Genomic DNA, 24247 nt, shown 5'->3' on the forward strand with positions numbered 1-24247 from the left:
GAGGGAGCCAGTCTACAAATCGTGCTAATGCTAAGACAGATTCCCCAAAGCTACTCCATTTCTTGTCTTGCTTAATTCTGTATGCACCAAAATTCACTAAGCCTCTAAGCCAACTACCTAGTTGAAACCTCTCTGATGTAGCTTGATTTTATTCACCTGTAAATGCTCAGATTGCTGTTGCTAGGAAATGGGTGCGGGTGCCTGTCTGTCATCCAAAGCAGTTTGTGATTCAAGCTGAGGAAGACAGGAGCTCAAATGCTGCCCAAATCCCTCAGGGAAGAAAAAAAAAAAAAAAAAAAAAAAAGCCACCTGAAAAATGAGATTTCATCAAATCACTGATTAGTTTCCTTTGACAAAATTACTCTGCCCATGTGTTGCTGATTAGCTTGGTGTCTAGCATGCTGACAGAAGGACGATGCTGGGTGGTTAGCACACTGACAGAAAACTGACAACAGAAGATAAATGCTATTTAGCATCTTTCATTCATTCAAAGAGCATGTGGTGCCCTTAGAGCTCCTACTGGAGACTAGCTAAAACCAGCTAACTGCAAAGTGATTAGATTATATTAGTTTATTAGTAGATAAACAAGAACTGTCATGGGAGCAGGGACCAGAATAGTAGGTGCCCACTCTTTTCCCTTCCACTCCCCAATGTTTTCCAAGATATTCAGACATTCTATGGAAGAAAACTCTGAAATAAAAATTTTACTCCCTTTCCCTTCCCTTCCCTTCCCTTCCCTTCCCTTCCCTTCCCTTCCCTTCCCTTCCCTTCCCTTCCCTTCCCTTCCCTTCCCTTCCCTTCCCTTCCCTTCCCTTCCCTTCCCTTCCCTTCCCTTCCCTTCCCTTCCCTTCCCTTCCCTTCCCTTCCCTTCCCTTCCCTTCCCTTCCCTTCCCTTCCCTTCCCTTCCCTTTCCCACACAGAGGCCACATGTGCCTGCCTGTCCCCATGAGTCAGGACTGATGTGGCCTGATTAACCTCTCTGAGATAGCTCCCCCTGCATTCTTCTCATTCTCAGTCCTGTTCATTACTGTTATTTAATCTGTTTTAACTTTAACCAGATGCTACTCTCCATCATAACTTTCACGGTCCTGTTCTCTCCTTTGCTGATTGGTGCTTACATTTGTACAGGAGGAATGCTATCTTCCTTCTCTGGCAACTTCTTTGTTTAGCACACCTGTTGGTCAAGACTATTCACATCCATTTGCTTCTCAGGCTCTATAGAGACTACATATAAGTCCAAAGTGAGGTGACAAAGTCATCATAATGTGGCCTGTTTGCTTCAAGTCAGATATTGAGGAAGTTCTGATATGCAGCCACCAGGTAAGTGGAAGTAAACATCCTCCCTCTTCTATAAAATATAGAAAGTTCACAATAATTTCTCATTTCTTATCTCATGCCTTCAACAAGGTGTCACCAGACTGCAAGCATGGTAGTGAACTTACCCCAGCCTACTTTTTCTCCTTGTCATTTTTGTCATTAGTCTATTATATCAGCTCTGTACTAGGTAGGTGTTGGATGGATCATGCTTGATGGAGAAAGACACCCTTAAGGAACTACAAATATTTAATGTTTAAACTACTTAGTTTAAAGAACTATTATTCTGATCTGCAGAATCCTTAGTCTATGTACAACAGGCTTCTCTGTCTGGCTGTGTTCTTGTATGCATATAGTGTGGCGCAGCATTTGGAGGAAGGAAGAAAAAGAGTGACAGTCTGTTCCTTTTTACAGCCCATGCTTGGGTGCACGCAACTCAGAGTTGCAACAAAAAGCCCTGGAAGGAAAGAGCTCAGCTCAACACTGCAGCTGCTCTGGCTGTAGAAATCCATTCCTGGTTTAGCTGCTTGCATATGCACAAAAAATAATAAATAAATTTTGGAATGACTTTCTGGCTCAGAACTGCTTAGTTTCTGAAACGAGTCTCAGCAATATGGAAGGATATTTGTGATTAATTTGACAACTGGCAGAAATACTCCTGTGATACAATCCGTTTCTAATTATTATTCAATTATATGCACTTATTATCTTTCCTAAAGTGTATTATTTGATGCTCGCCTGAACATGAGCTGGCAGTGTGCCCAGGTGGCCAAGAAGACCAACGGCATCCTGGCTTGTATCAGGAATAGTGTGGCCAACAGGACCAGGGAGGTGATCATCCCCTATACTCTGCTCTGGTGAGGCTGCACTTCGAGTGCTGTGTTCAGCTTTGGGCCCCTCGCTACCAGAAGGACATTGAGGCCCTGGATCATGTCCAGAGAAGGGCTATGAAGGTGGTGAAGGGCATGGAACACAAGGCCTGTGAAGAGTGACTGAGGGAATTGGGGTTGGACCAAGGGAGGTTTAGGTTGGAAATTAGGAGGCATTTCTTCTCAGAAAGAGCAGTCAGACATGGGAACAGGTTGTCCACGGCAGTGGTAGAGTCACCATCCCTGGGGGTGTTCAAGGAAAGCTTGGACATGGTGCTTAGGGACATGGCTTAGAAGGTGACATTGATGCTGGGGTGATGGTTGGAGCAGACAATCTTGAAGGTCTTTTCCAACCTTAATGATTCTATGATTAAAGGGAAAGTCTTCTAAATGGCAGGACAAAATATGTGCAAAGAACTGCCTTGCCGACTTGTTATCAATATCCATCAGCTTTTTATGGCTGCAGATAACTACAAATCAAGCATAGCAGAAAAATCAGGCCACAGGAGAGTATCAACAATAGCTAAACTGGTAGGCAACACAGCTCATAGGTAACTGACAAATACTTATTTTAAAAAAAATAACAAAAACATGCTTTACTCTTGTTTTCAATAGGACAGAGGAGACTGGAAGTCCAGAACTTTTGCTATGATCTGGGATAGAATTGTTCCTACAATTTTGTAATTTTTTTTCTTTAATAGAAATTTTCTGTTTTCCTTAGTAGAGAAGATATTATAAAGAAAATTTGCAGGGTTCATGGTCACTTTCAGTGAAGTAATTTCTATCTTTTAATGTAGTAATCAAAAGTTTCTGTCAAAAGATTTGTTTTAAATGATGATGGGAATGTGTGTCCATAATAGGTAAATTGCAAGAGTAACATATACCCATAAAAATGCAAGCTTTAATAGTTCCAGGTATCATGGGAATACTTTTCTTTTGATATGTGGATAGAATTACTTTTTCCCCTATAGTTTAAAGTTGAAATTAAGAATTGTGGAGTATTGATTTCTTACTGTCTAGGACTTACCTGATGGAATAGAAAAGTTTTCCTTCATTTGCAAGATCTGAAGAACATTAACTGAATATAAAGTTTGACAAAGTATCCATGAGTTCATTCATAAAGAAAGTGAGTAAACAGATCAAAAGAGAGACAAAGCCATTCACAGTTTAAATACTCCTGAACTGCAGTGCAGTTCCATATGATTTTCTTTTGCCAAGACTGTCTCTAAGACAATCATTTGGTATGTGTTCTTATTCTAAACCCAAACTATTCACAAATAAGAATATGATGCTTTTGTCTGCAGGCTTAAAGAAGAAACCTCTGCAATGACAGCACATTGAAAAAAACTGCAATAATGAAAAAAGAACTGTAGAAATTGATCTTTCTTTCTGTTTGCACCAAATAACAGCAGGTATACTAGTCCATGTGAGCTCCTTATGAGAAGAAAAAAAAAAACTTATTCAGAAATTGTGCATTTCTTTTTTATTTCTCAGGGTAAACAGTGGAACTCTATATCAAACACCAGCTGTCCATCACATTACAGCATTGAGGCATTGAGGCCTAAACACAAATATTTGAATGTTGCATGAACACTGGATGTGAATATGACTATAGTTTCTTTGACCTTAATGAATGAATGAATGAATGAATGAATGAATGAATGAATATACGAGATGAACCAGTGAGTAGACTAAGCAGGGCCGATTCACAGGAAAATACTCAAAATGATAAATGACATCTTCAAAACTGACTCTGACCGCTAATTCTGTAGCAGATAAAGAGGACAAAAGAGAAATAGTTACAGATGAATGCATGATTCAGGTTTGTCAAATTCAATTGACAATCACAACATGCCTTGGCAATGATTTAAATAGAGACTTTTTATCTTAAGGAAATAATGTATTCACTGTACTCTTTGGACATCATTGATGTATTTATTTTTAAATCCGTACTCCTTGCAATTCTTGTTCTGCATCTAAGACTGTAAAAGAATTAAAATATTATGTTACTTCAGAGATACAAACCTTTGTATCAGAGAGGATATAATTAATAATGACATAATATATGATTACATAGGTTCATAGGGTAGCTTGGCTATATTTATTTCCCAAATTCTTTGGCACTTCTGAGACTGTCTTTTGTATTTGTTGCACAGTATAGTGAAAAGTATGTGGCAGAAAGAGGGATACACTGAGGTGTAAAGACACAAAAGTGGAGATAACATCAAAGGGAAAATAAGGGTGAATTGGGGAAGATGAAAAAATTAGCTGTTCAGGACAGCACTGAAGGTTCTTTCTCCCTATTTTCCTCTTTCCATACTTGTGTGTGTGTGTGTGTGTGTGTGTGTATGCGTATGCATATGCATATGTATACATGTATGTATGAATACATATGTGACATCAGTCTGTCTCTCACAGTTGATTGCTACTGTTTCAGATGTTCTTGTATCAGGGGTGAAGAAGAAGAAGACTAAGGTCATCCAGGAATCTTTTAGACCCCCTCTCTCATCCCCTGACACATCGTCCAGTCCTTGGTGACTATGTCATCCTACAGCTTCCCTCTCTCCCAAAGAAATGCTATGGTATAGGTCAGCTACCTGCCACTGATTTTCACACCATGTCTCATGACAAGATTTTGGGGCAAATCCTACCATCTGATACAGTGAGGGTGGCTACATCTGGGTTACTTGACCAGACACAGATGGTGGTCTAGTCCTCCGGTTGCCATCACCACATCATCTTGTTCAGAAGTTAAATGTGCGGAATATGAGTTTCTTGGAGAGTTACCAAGTTGTTTTTTTTGACAGAGACTTCTCAGGGAAGCTTGGATGACCATATGTGGGGAAGAAAATTGGATTACTTTCTCTTCAACTTCCATATTTTAGTGTCAGGAAATATGCCTGCTCTTCTAAAACAAACAAGACCAAATTATAACATTCTTGGTCAAGTTTCAAAAGTTTCTGTAAACAGGCTTTAGGATATTTTGTTTCACTCATTCATGCATTTGCAGTAATGCACCAAGTACAAAGTGGTTACTTCTCTTGTACTGTATTTATATAAGAAACTGAACTGTTGCTGAAGGTGCTTTCTTAGACTGTATTTAGAATGGTTTGTCTCATACACATTGGTTCTAGCATTAATTATCATTAATGGTTTTGCAAGCCTCCTTATTAGGCTCCAATGTCAACAATAGTGTTTGCTTGCTTAAATATAAAATAGTCTCTATACTATTTTATAATATATAAAATAGTCTCTAGGAAGTGCCTTTGGTTTGCAAAATTCTTTAAAATCCAACCAATGAATAAATTCTGATTCACTGATTGCTGTTTTGATCCGGTACTCTTGCAGTGCACTGATTTTGATATGCTATCTGAAAATAAATTAAAATAAAAAAGGTAAACCCATGGTTCAAATGCTTGTTTCTATTTAATAAGTTAGTTTAAAAAAAAATCAGAACTGAGCCTCTAGAATTACTTGTTTAACATATTTACTGTTCACATGAGCATGCATTTTGATCTATTTCATACTAAGCAGTGAAATTCCAGACTGTTCTCTTTGCCTTTCTTTCAGTTTGGTTAGAAGGTACAAAACCTACTTTTATGATCAAAAGTTTAATATTTAAAATCTTTACATTAAAACTATATTACAGATGGTAGTGATTTTTTTTTTTTTTTTAGCTCAACTTCCATTTTCTTTTTCTATTCTTCTCTTTCCTTTTGCCTCAGAAAATTAGCCTCACAAATGTGAGTTTCAAAAACATATTTTAGTAATTCTTACAGTCAGACAATTTTGCTAGAAAAAGAACATAATGTGCACAAACTAAACATTTCATTTTTATGCCCTGAAATATAACATCTCACCTGCCTGTCTAAAATAAATCATTAACACCATGAGTTCATAAATAACACAAATAACATCCTTTTTGAGAACATTTTTGACGTAGTCCAGTCAGGCTGAATTTTAAACATTCCTATACCTCTAAAAATATACATGCTCATGGTTTCTCCTGTTACAGATTGGTTATTACACTTGATACTAAAGTCTATACGCTAGCGGTTCCAACGTGGATTTTTTTAACACATTTGTTTATCTTTGTCTCAGATTTAGACACAATAACACTGGTTAATAACTGCCTAGTTGTACTCACTGTCTGAAATACATAGAACATTTTCTGTTCTGTGCTATGATAACCCAAAAAATAAATAGTAGCAACATTGATTAACTCTGATGGTAATGGAGTCAGACTGTGTAATTCAGTGAACTCTTTGTGAATATGCTTCTCTTCATTTTGGAGGCTTAAATCCATTTTCCACCTTGCTATTGTTTCATTCAGCTTTATTGTATACCTATTTCTGCAAAACTTCCTTCAGCATCTTAAGAGAAGTAATTTCCATTATTTAATTTTCCCCTTATTAAAATTTTTAAAAGAAAGATCAAACAAAATCAGAACCATTTTCTGCTTACAAACAGCATGGATGAAAACAGATAGAGCCTACCTCTCTTCTTAAAAAAGTTGACCTAAACTAACCAAAGGGATATTCCATAACACCTGATGTCACACTCAGCAATAAAAGGGGGGGCTCTCGTGGGAGAGGGGGCTGTTCCTCCTGAACACATTTGGACTCTGGACACATTCACTGACTAGGTAGGAAGCACAGACCAAAGAGCCAGGTTAACAGGGGAACTCCATCACTCTTATTTGGAAATCCATCTGAAAAACAAGTGAATGAATGGAGTAAAAAGGAGGGCTTATAGACTGAGTTCCTTGTGAGCTCTTGATTTCTGAATGTGCATTGGTCAGCAGACATTTCTGTGGCACACATCTCTTTGTCTTGTATGGCTTTATCCTCACATAACCCTTGTGGCAGAAAGAAAGGTGGTGGCCACAAACAAATTCTGGTTTCAGATGGTCTGGGCTGGCAGGAGCAATGGTGTAGATGGAACCACGTGTGTCCAGCAGATGATGGTACATGCAGTCTTGAGGAATCTAGCAGATATATGTTCCCTGCAGTCCCTGATTCCTCATTGATCACTCAAGGGTAAAACATATCTCTATATCTTATAACAACTGTTGCCAACTCACTGTGTTCCAGTAATCTCAGAAGGTATGTCTCAAAAAGGGCAACTTCCCAGTTTCAGAGTTCAGATACCTGTCATTTTTCAACTGTGCTGTTCATGAGGGACAGATTGAGGTGTGCATGTTACTCCCAGTACAGGCCTGATTCTGCAAGGGAAACCTGTGCACGTGGTGAAGCCATGTGCATTCCCCTAGTCTGCATGACCAATGCACCAAGACACCTCATAGCAAACATCTGTCTGCTGTTTAGATGTGACTTGATGTACTGTATGCTGTAGCATAGTTTTCCCATCAGTCATTTTTTCTAGTTAGCAGTTGTTGAATTAATTCAAGTTATGTCATGTTTGAGGGTTCAGTTGTCTGTACACGTTGGAGCTGCTGCCTTTATGTACCTTACTAGGCAATTATCTCACTGACATTCATGTCCCTCCTTTCTGGAATATGAAGAAAGTTTGCTTGTAAAATGTGTTCACTCACATTGCTAGGAAAATGACAAGCACCAGACTCCTGATTGTCCACACAGTTAACTGCTATTTCACTTCCTGTCTGATTCTGTGTCATTTACAAGTTTCATAGAATCAGTGAGTGGTTTAGGTTGCAGGTGAACTTTTCAAATCTTCTAGTCCACCCACTCTGTTCAAGCAGCATCACCTAGAGCAGGTTACCCAGGACCATGTCCAGTCAGGTTTTGAATATCTCCAGGGATGGGTGTTCCACAACCTTTCTGGGCAACCTAAGCCAGCATTTTACCAGCTTCAAAGCAAAATAAATAATAATTAAAAAAATGTTATTTTGCTTTCAGATGGAGTTTCATGTGTTTTAACCTGTGCCTATTGCCTCTTGTGCTGTCGTTGTGCACTGCTGAGAAGAGTCTGTCTGCCTCTTCATCAATATATCCAAGTGTATTTTTATATGCATTAATGATTCCCACCCAGCCTTCTCTTCTCCAGGCTGATCATCCCCAGCTTTATTAGCCTTTCCTCACAGGAGAGGTGCTCCAGTCCCTTCATCTTCATGGACTTATGTTGGGCTCTCTCTAGTATGTCCATATCCATCTTGTGCTGGGTTTCCCAGAAGTGGGCACAGTACTGCAGATACAGCCTCACCAGTGCTGAGTGGGGATCACTGTCCTTGACCCAGTGACAACACTCTTTCTAATGCAGCCCAGGAGGCTGTCTGCCTCACTGTCAATTATGTCCACTAGCAACCTGAAATTCTCAGCAAAACTGCTTTCCAACCAGTTAGTCCTTCAACTACTGACGTTTGTGGTTATTCCTCTCCAGACATAGGACTTAACATTTCCCTTTATTGAATGACATAAGATGCTTTTTTTTGTCCAGCTCTCCAGCCTGTCAGGGTCCTCCTGAGTGGCCCAGTGTATCAGCCTCTTATACCTTTTTTATTTTATTATTTTATTTTATTTTATTTTATTTTATTTTATTTTATTTTATTTTATTTTATTTTATTTTATTTTATTTTATTTTATTTTATTTTATTTTATTTTATTTTATTTTATTATTTTATTTTATTTATTTTATTTTATTTTATTTTATTTTATTTTATTTTATTTTATTTTATTTTATTTTATTTTATTTTATTTTATTTTATTTTATTTTATTTTATTTTATTTTTGTGTTAGTGTTGGTGGTAGTTGTAGTTTTAGTTCATTAATTGGTTTGTTCTTTTCATCTGTGAACTCTCTGAAGGTGCAGTCTATCCCAGTGTCGGGTCAGTACTGGTCCCAATATTGACTCCTGGGGTACATCACTTGTGATCTGTCTCCAACTGGACTTTGTGCCACTGATCACAATCCTCTGACCCAATCTACTCTGCCAGATTTCAGTCCAATTTACTGTACACTTATTTGAACTGTACTTTGTCAGCCTGTCTATGAGAATGTTATGTGAGATGATGTCAAAGCCTTACTGATGTTGAAGTAAAAAATATCCACTGCTAGTTCTACCAAAGTCAATCCTCCTAGGTGGTTTGGGTGATAGTTCACTCCAGAACTTGTTTCTGAAAGGTGTTACAGATGGCACTGTATAATGTCTAGCATCTACTAGCTCTCTACAGATATCTCATTTTAGTCCACCTGTTTTTGGACCCAAAGAAACACCTGCATGCCCTCATACCACATCACAGGTCATGCCCCACATACCTTTGAATTAATTTTGTAAAAAAAAAACACACTTTGTTGACTTTGAAAATGCCCTCAGTCTTTAGACATTGCAGACTGAAATAAACATACAGAATAGTCATCATGATTCAGGGCTGAGGGAATACTACACTTAGTAGATAAGATCAAGGCCAGTTTTCACATGGGGGGGGAGGGGGGTGGCATGATGCTTGCTGAGACACATGTTGAACACCAAGGGTGATACAAAGTCCTTGCCATGTGGCTTAAAAGCCAGGGAATCTCTTTCTGTTTCTGCTTTGTGTGTGTGTGTGACTAGCAGCAGAGGCATAGCCAATTACTTTCTGCAGGGTTGCCTCTAAGTGTTTTTATTGGAGGTTAGAAAAACATTTACTTTTTTTTTTTGTGTGTGTGTGTGTGTTTTTGTTGTGATCTGATTAAGATGTGTGTGCTTTCACTGTAAAATCTAGTCTAGTGCAGTTTTGTTCAGTAATATATATTGTTCCATTAACATTTTTAAGGTACTAATTTTCAAATCATACATATGCAACTGAAAAAAAAAAAAAAAAGTCTGTGTTCTGAGGAGTATTTTCTGAGCCCCATCCATGGCTGCTTCAGCTATCTGTGGCCTTCCCAGACAAAGTCAGGAACATTTAACATAACACCATAAGCAAAATTATTCATCTTTTGAGCACTTAGATTTTGGTAGGCCACGCATAAATCACTGATTTTCACTTCTGCTTTTCCTTCTGTCTGAGAACTACACTTATCATGGAGGCACCTATGGACAAGTGAGGTGTCAGGATCCTACACTAAATTTTGTTCCTTTTCAATAATGTTCCATGGTTTGTATCTTATTCCCAATTTTGAATTGTAATGGCCTCTCTCTCATGTTTTCCTCATCTGTACAGCCAAATAGCCCATGGTCCTGACCTTACTGTGGTCCAATTTCTTTCACCCAGTTGTTAAGTCTTATTTGACATAATTTCTACGATGTTTATTATGAAATGTTAATTCTGTTTAGCAAAACATCTTTGGCTCATTCTGAAACTGCTCACATTCCTTAGTTGTGGTCGTCAATCATCTTTCCTTGGACAAAAACACTATTTACATACACCTTAGTAGCCTCTTTACCATCAAAATATTTACTCATTTTCATTAAAAAAACTTGTTACCAAATACAAGCTAGATGGTGATTTACTCTTCCAAAAGAGAGTGTTCAATAAAGACAAACCTGCTGCTGTGTCTCCAATGGTAGAAAACCGATGTCAATGACATCCCTGGGAATAATGCATTTAACCATATAGTATATTTACCTACCATATGAGCTGTTGAAGGGTTGTCAGCTTTCAGGCTCAGCTCATCAGAAGTGCACTTTGTAGCCTATCAGCAAAGCAAGTGAAATGACAGGAAACCAAGCAGTCAGATTCTGGATGGAAACTTTCAGAATCATCAGACTCTGAAACCTAAGTGTGCTTCTAAATTTTGTCAGCCTCATATCATTTCTGAGAAATATTTCACTTTTGAATAATCACCTCTCTTCAACCAGAAAAACTCTACTGAAAGCCCAGAAGCTTTATTGGCTGTAATTTCAAAGAGGCTTACACATACATCAAGATACTTTAAGACATGATTATTATTTTTTTTTTTTCTAGAAACATGGTGTAAAAACCCATTCTGCCTCACAGAGATAGCAAGAGACTGTTGATATGAGATCAAAACAGATGAACTAAAAAGAAGATAAACAATCAGACGGTATTAGTTATCATGTTAAACAGTGGTCCCAGTCTATCGGCTTATCAGTTTTTGACATATTTGAACTTCCTGACTTTTCATTTTGAAGTGATATTTTCACTCACAGTGGTGACCTAAAGTAAAAACTTTGCCATCACCACCAAAACAAGAAAAAGATTAAATTAAAAAGGGATGGGAAGTTAATTAAACTACAAATTAAATAATATCTTTAGTTTGGAATTAAGTACTCCAAAAATCTTCTTTAAAACCTTGGGTTATTGTTTTGCCAAAAACAATAATTTGACTATCTTGTTCTTTTGAAATTATTCACACTTTCCCATTCTTTCTTTCTTTTTGTTTCTCTCTCCCTCTTTTTTTTTTTTTTTTTTTTTTTTTTTAGAGATGGGGCATTTTACTGAAAAAAAAAAAAAAGAATATTCATTCAGTTCTTTTCTGAGATGACTGCTGTTGTTTTTTTTTTTTTTTCTCTGAATATGTTCCAGTCCAGGCTGAGACCACAACTTTTACCAGGAAAGTACTAGTACATCAAAAGATTATTAAGAAACCTTTTTTATTATTACCGTTATATGAAGCCATAAAGATAGAATTGACAGCTATTGAGACAAAGTAAAATTATCCAGCAATTATGGCCACTCCTTCTGTTACTTATCTGATACTAGAGTTTCTTAAGGATGCCTCCCCTTTTGGTTCAATTCATTTTGATAATTCCCTCTTTTGCATATCAAAAGCTTGTATTAATACATCCTGAAAATTTTTAACAAAGGATATATTATTCAATTCCAATTTGAGACATAAACGTCAAAGCTTTTGTTGCTTCTCTTTCCATCCTGAAGAAAGATTTCTGTAACTAAAAGTTTATCTAATTCTTCCACCCACATTAGCTGATCAAAGAAGACACTACATTTTTCTTCCAATATTTTTTCCATGTATTTTTTTGGTTATCATTACAGCAAAAAACTACTTTTGAGAGAAGTTTTCTGGATAAAGTTTTTGAGATCCTCTCTCTCTGTCTCTCTTCATTGGTTGCAGGGCAATGCAAGGCACCCTAATCTCCCAATTTAGGCACTTCATTAATTACTTTGAGAATATTCCATGCAAGATGTCTACTCCCATCTTGATGCTTCCTTGCTGTCTCATCATTAACTAACTTTATGCAAGAACGATAAAGATTTCTATGTCACATAGTCTGTATGTCAATACAGAAAAAAACATGCAGTACAAGTGTGAACACAGTGTTGAATTAATTTATGTTTTTAGACATCTAGCTACATACTGTCTCCTTGTCACCAATGATAGTGGTGCCTCAGCCTCTGAAGGCCTGCAGTCTCACATCATTGTGCTGCAGCTTCCAGGTGCACATTCCATTCAAAAGAGGGTGAAATCAGGGAATGTTATCTAAAATGTACCCTGGGTGATTTGTAATAGTCAGAAAGAATTCACTTTCTAAAATCATATTTTAGACAGATTCTCTTAAGGCATATATATAGAGAGATTTATATATGATCCTCTATCCCCCGAAATTGCATCTCTGACATTGCTGGAAAACTATCTGTGTGATCTTTAGAGATTCTGTGTGGTTCTGTTTTCTTTCCTAATTTTGCCTGGCTGAATGCGAAGTGAAGTCAAAGGCAACTGTAAAAGGAATGGCTGCAGAACTTAACAGGAAAGGTGAGACAATGGTCTCAGATAAGGGCTGCAGGTTCCCAGCTTCAAAGGAGTTCAGATAACAATGGCTAGGCCATCGAGTGATGGGAAGCATTTGCCTGTCTGGCTCCATCTCTTCTGGGATCAAAGACATGGAAAAACCTCAAAGACACTTGGAAAGGGAGGAGACTTGGTTGAATCAGGAGAGTGCCCAGATTGTGTCAGTGAAAAAACACTGGTGGGCTCCCTCCTCCCACTTTAAAGGAGGGAGTAGGCCACATCTTTTGACCCAGAAACTGGTAATAAAACAGGCCTTCCTTTTGATAGGGTGGAGAAAATTTGCTAAATACATGTGGGTAACATAATTTGAAAAATAATTTTCCTTGTATTGCATTCCTTCTGGCAAAACATAAACCAATCAACCAAACAAAAAACAAAACAAAACAAAACAACAACAACAACAAAAGAACAAGAACAAAAACAAACAAAAATAAAACAAATGCTCTTTCCTTAAATACAAATATTTTCCTTATTACTGTAGAAGATGCCTGGGCTCCAGGAAGAGGGCTCTTACAATGGACAAGAACAGTTATATCTGTCTCTATATCATTCTATATCTGTCTCTATATCTGTCTCTATATCATTCATAGCTAAAAGGATGATAAAAAGTAGGCAGGCAAATTTTGGACGCTTCTCTAACAATGGTCTCAATGGAACCTGTCACTTTTGAGAGCGCATTTCTAAATGGTTGGTAGTGTCTTACAAGTATGTCATCCTGTTCACTGTAGTAAGAAAACTATGTAGAGAGAATATTTGCTTTTCCCTCAGGACACTCCTCTGAACACAAACATCGTGGTCATCAGATCCACTTGCTCAGCATGCAGAACATTTAGTGATGTCCCATAAATGTCCACATGCTATGTGCTCACTGAAAACACCAGATCATGAAAACATATGAGCAAGAGCAAAATCACCCCCACTGGCATGAAGCTATCTGATTCTGTTTAGACCTGTAATATTTATTACAAATATACCTCACAGGAGTTGTAGTTTTCAAGCATTCAGGATTTGATGATGGACTTTTTAGCAATTGTTCAGGAACAATCATGAGAGATCATCCTTTCTTCTCTAGATCTTGTTTTAGCACTTGTCTCTAAGATATTCCCATAGGAGTTAGTAATATTGGACTAATTCTGTTGTCAGTGGAAACAGGTATCTTGAGAAAATACCCATCATATGTCTATTAGATGTCTGGTTTTGGATGAGATGACTCAATCTCGTGATTTATGTGTCCTTACATTGACAAAAGAGAGGCAGTCTTAGAAATCTGCCTTTCAAACTCTTCAGGTAGAGGAGGTGAATATTCCTCAATCTCTCCTACTGTCTGTAAGAAGCAGGGTAACTATGACTAAAAATAATATAACAATAATAAGTAAACCTTATAGAGACAAAGTCCTACAGTATATTTGCAAAAGAAGGTCTCATCCTGGAGAAGGTATAAATATCATTATTAATGTTCATGACAGGGTTGAGGAGTGTGAAACTAGGTGCAGAATAGGCTCTTTATTGTTTTTGTTACAGTCTGAAGCCATATGTTTATTTGCCTGTTTTAATTTCCTAGCAAGGTACAAGGGTATGAGCTAAGAAATGGTTTAGTGACCACTGAAGTGGTCGATTTACTGACTGAATTTTCTTATGTTTTACTTTTCTGTGTGTTGATATATGTGCATGTGATATTAGCGATCTGGAAACAATGACAAACAAGAAACTTTAAAACAATTGAGTATTTTTAATGTTAATAGGAAAAAGGCTGAAACCATGTATTCATCCCAAATAATTAAATGGTGGCTACAAAAAAGAAAATCAACTACGGTTATCAGTTAATTTGCTGCCAGTGGATCTTTCTTCCTGAAGATTTTTGAGGACAGAACAAACACCTGTCAGAAGCACTGAGCATTTGCCATGCATGGTCAGCTTCACTTCAAAAAGCAGAAGATCTTATGCTCCTTCTGCCCCTGTTTTCTAAGGCCACATCTATACTGCTAAGTCTGTCTAGGATAATTTTTTTCTGGCATGATGCTAGCTAGTAAACAGTAGTGTGTATCCACAGTATTAAACTCCTTTGCCACCCAAAACAAGGTGGCCAACTCCACCCTACTCATAAGAGACACTGACCCTGTGACAACTGCTAAGTTGTGTGCAGAAATTGTTTTGGAGGCTGCTATGTCAGACAGTTTTGGGGAGATGCTTCTAGCACTTGAACAGTGTAAATGGTCAGAATTGTTCAGAAACATTCCCTGACCCAGTTTAATTTGCTAGTATAGATTTAACCTATAATTCTGTGGTCACGTCTACCCACACAATTATCAGAACCATTTTCAAATCAAAAAAATAAATAAAGCTCAGTGTTCTCTCCTCCTGAAAACAGTCTTTTGTTACTTGTACTAACTAATGAAGATTCTCTGCAGCTCTAATATTTAGACTTCTATCATTTTTTCTCAGTAGAGGGCATCCTTAGTACAGTCACTTCAGTAGACTGTATCCATACAGCAAAGAGTGGGAGCAAACTTCATATTGCCTCCAAAACAGCTGAAACTGAGAAAACACTTGGTACATATGCATATTTATGAAAAACTCTAGGTCTTGTGGATCAATACAGGTCAGTATTCACTAGAAGAGGTTTTCTCCTCTTCACCATAATAGGCAGAGAAGATGAAGCAGGGCTTGGAAACTAGGAAACATTTGTGAAAGTTTCATGCTTAACTTTTTTTTTTAGTTAAAAAAAAAAAAAGACACAGAATGAACATAGAGTTAAAATCACATATTTAAGTCCTTTTCAGAACGAGGAGGGGAGATTTCTCCATTTACTTTAATTAAAGTTCTCCACAAGCTCTTTTTTCCCCTTAGGTTTAGGAGTTTGGCAGGCTTTATGTTTTTTAAAAAAATCCAGCTTGCTCACTAGGCAAATTTTCCCATGCTTTCAAAGCTTACTGTTTAGGCAATCAAATGTTAATCCGACCACAGTCTAGCTTTTGCTTTCTTCCCAACAGCTTGATATCTGTTGCCATTAATGTTATACCCTCAGATGTAGGGTAGACAGTGATGTCGCTGTCCAGCACATAAGTGGTAACGAACTGCAGCACAAATAATGAGTTGATAACATGCATGTGTTCCTCACTGCCAGAGCATGTGCATGGGTAAGCCAGCTGCAAATGATTTATTCTACGTACTAAAGCTATACTAAATCAAGCCAAACAATATATATTTTTTTCTTTAATAAGAGTGAAGTATTTCCCACGAAGCTGGTAACTTCTATCTATTAGCTTATAATCTATATAACCCAAATGTCTTCCTTTCGTGCCAGTGGTAAGAAAAAAAAAAAAAAGAGAGAGAGAGAGAGAGAAAGAGAGGGAGAAAGAGAGGGAGAGAGAGAGAGAGAAAGCATGCAACTGAAATGAAGAATTCGTATTTAAGGAAAATGAGAGTATAAAAGTGAAAGTCAATGTAGTTAAGAAACCTCAGCCTTTGAAAGGTTTTTTCACTGAGTGTGATCTGCAAAGAGTTACCATTATAAATACATTGAAAAGCAGACTGATATGAAACCTTGATTATAGCACTTAAATCTACCTGATCTGTATTGTTCACTATCAGTAGATTTTACTGACATATTTAATGTTCATCTAGGATTCAAGTTACATCTGGCAATAGGGAAAAATATAGGAAGTTTAAAAAAATATATTCTTCCATCTTTTTCCGGCATCTTCTTTATAATGGAGATTTGCAATGATACTTATGATAAAAAGTGTAACATTTATTTGTTAGAAGCTAAATTTAAATGACAATACTTTAGCTATGATTGTTTTTGATGATAAACTGGAAACAGCATACAGTGATCACTACCACATGTATTTAGACTTGGGTTGGCTAGACTTGTATTCTCCCAGGGAAACTGGATTTCATTTTTTAAAATTTATATCTCACTGAGAAATTTCCAACTTAGTTTCCAATCTATTTATTCACAAGAATTCTTAGGGTTTCCACTAACTGTTGCAGATGTTCTTTGCTAGCCTGGGTTCCGCAATCTTGGAACAAACTCTTGGGAGAGAAAAGTCCTATTTTATGGGATCACACTGTTTATTCACACTGAAGTCAAAAGGACTAGCTGTATCAAGTTGCAAACAACAGCAAGTTATCTGAACAGATAGATTCCTTTTCATTACATGGGTAAATGTACTCATATACATACATGCACACACTGATAGACACATAGAAACATCCACACATATGCACAAACTGTTTGGGAGTAAATATGAGAAAAAGAATGAGGGAGGGATGAGGTTAGAAAAAGTTAATGGGAGAAAAATAACCCCCTCAGGCTTAACTCTGTTTCTGTCAAAGAGTAATAAAGGGGTTTTGTTTGTTTTGTTTTGTCTTGTTTTTCCCCCAATGAAAACAAATGACTGAGGCCTGATCTTGTTCTCAGAAAAGTTACTGTTAGATCTAGAATTGGAAATTAAGCAAAAAGGGGCACTTGTTGATGCTTTCCCAGAGAGAGGAACTTGAAGGTTGAGGGCCTAAAACAGTAGTGTGACATTAATGTCAGAAAGTTTGGACATTTCTTCTATATTTGTAAAAAAGTATCCATGTCTTTTTAGGTCCAGAAGTTAGATGGATACAGTGGTAACAAAGGACCCAGTTTCTCAGAGATTCTTAAGAGCTGCCAGATAAAATTAGGGTTTCATGAAAGGCTGAGAGAGTGCAGACGCTCATAAATAACGATGCTGTCCTCCTTCCTTCAACAGCACTGCAGTGGGGCTCTTCTGGCAGCAGGCACTATGTTAACGCTTTTAATATGCTTTAAAAATGAGTTTTATTTTTTAATGAAGTAGTCTTGCATGTTTTGAAAGAGATTTTTTTCTAACTGAAAAAACAGAGTTATTTTTGTTGAAACAATATAGCCATCCCTCCTTCCTCCTTAATAATGTGGAATTTCTCCTTGGAAATAAAGAATGAACTACATAAACTGCATAGCCATGAACCTCCTTGGAGTCACTCTGCCTCCCAGAGGTGCATTGATGGATGTCAATTGCACCCCACATTCCAGCTTACTTGGTGGTAGGGATGGTTTGTTTATTGTTTTTTATATTTACAGTAAAGGCTACAATGTGCTGCTCCAGCTTTGTTCTAGTGGTCAACAGAGAGAAGGAAGAGAAGAAAGGTGGTGCTGTGTCTTCTATAATCCTTCCTCCCAGCCCAAAAACAGTCCAGTTTTATTTTCTTTTATATACATGTGCAAGTTTTATTTAATTTAAAATAATTACAATATGTGTATTAGTGATAGGCTGCAAAGTATCTACTATTTGGTAGTATTTTGTCTCCCAGAAAACAGGTATTTGCACTGGCCTAGGCATTGTCACATCAGCCAGTATAAATGAGAGTTAGGGGAGAGTTAGGGGAAAATGCCTTTTCAGGTTTGTTACTTTTACTCCTTGTGTGTGAGGAGAAACAGCAACAACAACAACCACAACAAAACACTATTCCACTAGCCTGTTTTTAAAAACAGATTAAAAAAATGCAAGCACAAATCACACACACACACCAAATAAATAAATAAATAAATAAATACATATATAAATAAATAAATCCACAAGCCCAAAGCCCCAAAGCAAGCACATCATATTTGTCTGAAATCACCCTTCTACTTGAACCAAGAACACCAAATAATTGAAGCAAGAATAGACAGCCTTCCCTTACTCTGGAATGCTGGCATCCACTGTGCACTTTGGTTTTGTTTAAGAAGGAAATCCACCTTCTAGCCATTCAGCCCCAGAAGCTCCTTGGAACAGGTGGTCTCTAAGCTTCAGGGGGAACCAGCAGGCTGAAAGGGAAAGCTCCCAACTGCCTCCTACCATAGCCCAAGAAAATACTTCATTATTTGTGTTTCTTTATTGAAATACAGTCTCTTTTATAGCTGAAGTGATACAGACAGCTGTTCCATGTATTTCAAATGCTCCCTGTTTCTGGGGTAATCATTTTGAGCTGGTAGCTAAATGTCTGAGCAAAGCCCACTTGACTTCTTAAACAGGGATGAAAACCCAGAGTCTGGAGACTGACGGGAATATTTCTGGTAGTTCTGGTTAATTGTCTTAATTTTTCTTATTTTTCTTTTCTTTATCCCACAGCCAGACTGTCTTCCCACAGGAACTGAGGAAAAATAATAAAACAATTTGTAAAAGTCTGCTTCAAAACTGAATCTTAACATGTGATATAATCTCTCCTTGGGTGGGAATTTTGTTTTTCCTCTTGACCAGACTACAGTGCTGCCATTTCAGTGATTCCAGAATTTACAAGTCACACTGATCTGTGAAGGAGCTTGGGCTTGTGCATTGTCTTATATTGCATTTGCCTTTCCCATTGATTTCCCATCAGCGAGTGTTGTCAATTTCATTAGAAGGACTAACAGTTCTAATTTAGTTCTGGTTTATATCGGTTTCAGTGAAAGCAAGTATAGTAACCCTTCACTTTAGGTGGCACTAGTAGAACTAGATTTGTCATACCGCAGAACAGACAAAACAAAAACAAAACAAAACAAAACAAAAACAAAAACAAAAACACAACACTTATTTCTGGGAAACAGACTTATTTACAAGTTACATTCTTGTCAGTGCTATATTTTCTTAGTTGTCTATACTTAACAGGCTTAGACAAGAGCTCTGGATAAGGGTTATAAAAGAGGTAGTAGAAGTAATGGGAAAAAGGGAAAAAATTAAGTGAAGTACTGGAAATTACAGAGAAACTCAACAACTGATGCCTACTGAAATACAAGTTTCAAAAGGATACTGAAAAGGAAAACATTGGCAGCATAGAATGTGGTAAAATTCAGGCCCTTTACGTTTCAAAAAAAACAAAAACAAAAACAAAACAGAGAGTGTTATGCACTGTATAGATATATTCTGGCCAGTCCAGGTGCATGTGGAACCTATTCCTTGGAAAAAACAAACAAACTAACAAAAAAAACACAGCAGAGCTGGCTCTTGACACCTATAAAAATGACAGTTGAGCCCCTCACTTCCTTTTTCACTCAAATTTGTGTTCCTATTATATCTACATCACAATTATGTATATACATATATATATATATATAAAAGTATGCTATATACTTATTCATTTAATAATGCAAATTATTTTGTCATGTCAAGCAGAACCTGTGACAACATTTTTGAAAGAAAAGACAGGAACACCAAGTGTTCCTAGAGAACACCTGTGTGATGCTAATATATTAGTCCCTAAAAGAAAGCAAGGATTGAGCCATGCACTTAAGACATCAGAGAAATGTTGAAAACTGCTGGGCCTTGCCAATCTCTGAAGACACTACAAAAATTATAATTTTGGCTTGTGAGATAGGGGTTATGGGGAAGGCTAAAACATTTAAAGATTGATAAATAAGCATATGTGTTTTAAAAATTTGTCTGAAATAAGTCCAAATTGCAGCCTGTACTGAATTCATAAATCTGCAGTGCAAACTGAAGAAGTGATAAGGGGAAATTATGCTTTTCATTCATTGGCAAACTGGCAGAAGAAAAGATTAATCACTATCATTTTCTTCAGTAATTTCAAGGGGTGTGGAGAAGGCTCTCAGAACAATTCAAATATCTGAATTGCAGATACCAAATGAAAGGAGACAATTGCAGCTGATTTCTGTGAACTATTGCCCAATGGCAAAATATATTTTCTTTCTGAGGAACGCATATTCCAGATATCCGCTGCTGGCATTTTGTCATCTATTTCATCGGATGCTGTGCTTCCTGTTTTGGATCATATACTGAGCACATGTGGTAACTAACTTTTATCAAATCTGACAGCAGACCACTGTTTGATAGACTAGTTTCTAAAAAATGTGTGGAACTTTTTTGATTTAAACACAAGGAAGTTCAAACTCAGTTGGCCATCCTCCAATGGATTTTATGCAAAACAACTCTGGTTGAAGATTATTAATAGCATTCTCTTAACAATATCTCTAAATCAATTTTGAGACATTACAAGTCCATAGCTTGTCTTGCTATAGGGAAATTGTCTGGAAACTTTAATTTTTCAAAGACAAGTAAAGATGACTTTTCCAGATATCATGCAGAGGAAGCCTGATTGTGACATCTCCAGAAATGTTCAGGTCATAGCTGCCAATTTTAAAGCCAAGAAATACTCTATAAAAGAGGGGTGACAAAAACTGTCTTTGGAAACTTTGGGTTCTGTGGCTGGCTGAGATAATATGAATCCTAAAAAGACGTAACTTTATTTCTACACATTTTCCAGGCATCAGAAGAAAGCCCAATTGAATTTACAGTGATTATTCACCTTTCAATTAACTCAATCAATTTCTAAAGCAGAGATGTGATCCTGGGTTGATTTTTTTGTTTGTTTGTTTGTTTTTGTATGGCTTACAGACTTTCAGAAATGATCTAATTCTAAATTAATTTCTACAGAACATTTCACTATGTCTGTATAGGCTTCATCTCTCTTACGTTCTATGGGATCTTTCCATGTGGATGAGGAAGATCCTTTTACCACCTGAGACAAGTGAAAGCTGCCCATTTTAAAGACATGGGTTAAGGGTATGTCTGTATGGCACAGTTCAGTGCCATGCAGAGATACTGGAAGCAGCCCTGGGTGATCGTGCTGCGTTATGGGAACTATTACAGCTATATTAAGTCAGAACTCCACCCAGGCTCGTATCATTTGCTATTCAGCTGAGCTTATTAGCCTATGAAAGATTTTACTGATGCAGAGTTTTGTTTGTTTGTTTGTTTGTTTGCTTGCTTTTTAAACTCTTTTGAATAGAAACCTATTTAGATTTTCCTTGGCCTTTTTAGGGTATCACATCCTGTTAGGCAGACTCACCAAAAGTGGCTGGAAGGAAGAAAATGCTTACTTGTGTGAGAGATGACTCATCCAATGTAAGCTAAATTCACTGCATCCCCTATGGAAGGTATAAACAAATGGGAATGCCAAATGCAATTATTTGCTGTTGAGCCTGATCTTAGACATTCTTTTCCAAGAAATAAGCACGCTAGCATACAGTGAGGAGGAGGAAAGTGTTTCTAGTGTGGTTGAATAGGTTAGCCACAGGCCTAGTGATCTGATCTAAGGCACTTGGGCTGAAGTTTTCAAATGCCTCTGCCTACCCACTTGTGCACTTTAACACAGTGAGAACTAGTTCTTCCAAAGTACATATGAATCTAACCCCAGACTATGTCTGAGATTTTAAAATAAAGGTTTAGAGCTTCCTAGAATGCTATGTACCATAATTCACACCATTTTGTGGTGATTTTTGTTATTCTGAGGGCAGTCTCCACATATCATATGTCATGTGATTTCCAGCAATAACAAACAGTTTCTTCTTCTTATTATTATTATTTTTTATTATTATTATTTTTTTTGCAAGTGGTCGACTGTTTTATCTGCACTGCGATAACTGCAATTTCAATTTAAAAATACACTCCCTTTGCAAGAGCCAGGAATTTCATTCACCATATGTGTCTGGATTCCTTTACATTATCCCAACACACATACAGTTGTAAAGCTAGACTTTGACAATGAAATTAGTGTCATGGATAAAAAAAAAAAGCAGCTTTAGCTTTTAGGTGCACCTGTTTACAGTGACTAGGCAGACTCAGTCAGGGTGTGTATGTGTGTCAGTCTGCCACTGCAGCTGTTCCGTTACCATAAAAAACACAGTATTTATAAAGTTTTAAGCCTTTCTGAACTCCATAATTTCGGCTTACAAAAGGAAGTTGTAATGCTATGTCTGGACTGTGATAATAGTTTAGATAAAGATCCAGCATGTGACTCGTAATGACAGCGTTAAGTCTATTCGAAGGAACTATATCAAAATATATGCAGTAAAACAGACAGCAAATATGAACCATGAAGAATTAATGATTAACTACTCGATGCATGCTTCACTGGGAACAGCACTGCCATTGAAGGAGTTTGCAAACTCTGTGGAAGAGGTTAATTCACAAACTGAAGTTACACATCAAAATAAAAACCAGAAATGGAGTGCTTAAACTTTGTGTATGTGTTCCAGTGCAAGAAAGTTAACAACTGTAAATAAATAACAGGTCTTGTCCAAGTCCCCAGTCCTGAAGCTGATTCTCTATGTGCAGGACACCTCTGTATCTTCACAAACCCCTCCACCCTTGAATTTAATGGTAATCCCAGGGATGTCCACATGTATTTATCTATGGTATAAGAGTCCCAGTACAACAACCAACCAATCTCTTAGACAGTATATAACATCTTAATTATTCTTTAAAGAGTAATTTTTGTTGGTTTGTTTGTTTATTTTCAGGAGAAAGTTGTGTAGGATTGCACTCATTAACCTTTGTGTATTCTGTAATTTCAGCAACCCATAACGTTTGAAGCTGACTTTGGAAGTGCTGCCTTGTAAATGACTTCTATGTTAACATACACATAGAGAGATAGCTGAGAAACCCTGGAGAACCCAATGCCATGGCTGCTGACAGGCTGTGAGGACAACTTTCATCTTCCTCAGTTCTTGGGGTCCTGGCAGTGAGGAACTGCTGCCCTGCAACTGCCCTCTTACTTCTGTGCAAGGCCCAAGTCTTGGCTCTTGATGCCCTGGGAACTCAGTGGTAGGCAGAAAAAGTAGGCAGGAGCCCTTGACCCTCCCAGAGACTAAATCCTTCCACCAGCTAATACATGTATGTTGTAGGTCACCATGTCCACTTCATCAGCTTGTGAGCAACCTACTCTGCTACTGTGAGGGGTAGTGGTGTGCTGGGGACCTACCTGGTCTCTGAGACCTTAGGTATGCACATCTCTGCAGGCATGCTACAGCTGAAATCCTGACCTGGATCCCCACCCTGAATGTCAGAGATGTGCCAATAAAGAGTGCTACTGCAAAACTGCTTCTGTAACCAATAGAGGAAATCAGTCAACCTCAAAGGTCTATTCAGACAACCCCATATTTAAATTGCCTGTGGAAGACTGCTCTGACAGCACGAAATGATGAGACTCCAACCTTAAGGCTTGTTGGAAGCATGTGGCTCTTTACCTAAGTCAAGAACCAAGTAGAGAAATCACGTTTATGCCAATACAGTTCTATTTATGGCACTTGAATTTATCTTGCGATTGTGAATGGGCCTAATGAAAATGAGGATGAGCGGCAGCATAATGAAGAAAGTAGGTTATGATGTTCTCTTCCTAAAACTACAGAAAATTTTCAGAGTGAAACAAGAAGTACTTAATGGCTTGAGTTAATGTTTAGCCCAGACTGATGCAGCTCTTGATTTCTCCACCTCCTAGCACTGTATCTCATCTCTTTATAACCAGTAAAACACAAGCTGATTTCTTTTATACTTTTATTTCAATTACTTTTAAGTATGTTTTCTGCTGTTAAATCAGTGGGAATTTTGAAGGACTCAGAGTCTGTTA

The 24247-nt window shown here is 37.4% G+C and overlaps 1 long non-coding RNA gene across 1 annotated transcript in view; it reads left to right on the top strand.

Annotated features, from left to right (window-relative positions):
• Positions 1-891: 891 nt before the first annotated feature.
• Positions 892-24247, top strand: part of LOC137853954 (uncharacterized) — a 61664-nt gene continuing 38308 nt past the window's right edge. The window contains exon 1 of the long non-coding RNA XR_011094848.1: positions 892-1320. This is a non-coding gene — a long non-coding RNA (uncharacterized lncRNA). The remainder of the gene's footprint in view (positions 1321-24247) is intronic.

Source organism: Anas acuta, chromosome 1 (assembly GCF_963932015.1).
Source record: "Anas acuta chromosome 1, bAnaAcu1.1, whole genome shotgun sequence".
Lineage (NCBI taxonomy): Eukaryota > Metazoa > Chordata > Aves > Anseriformes > Anatidae > Anas > Anas acuta.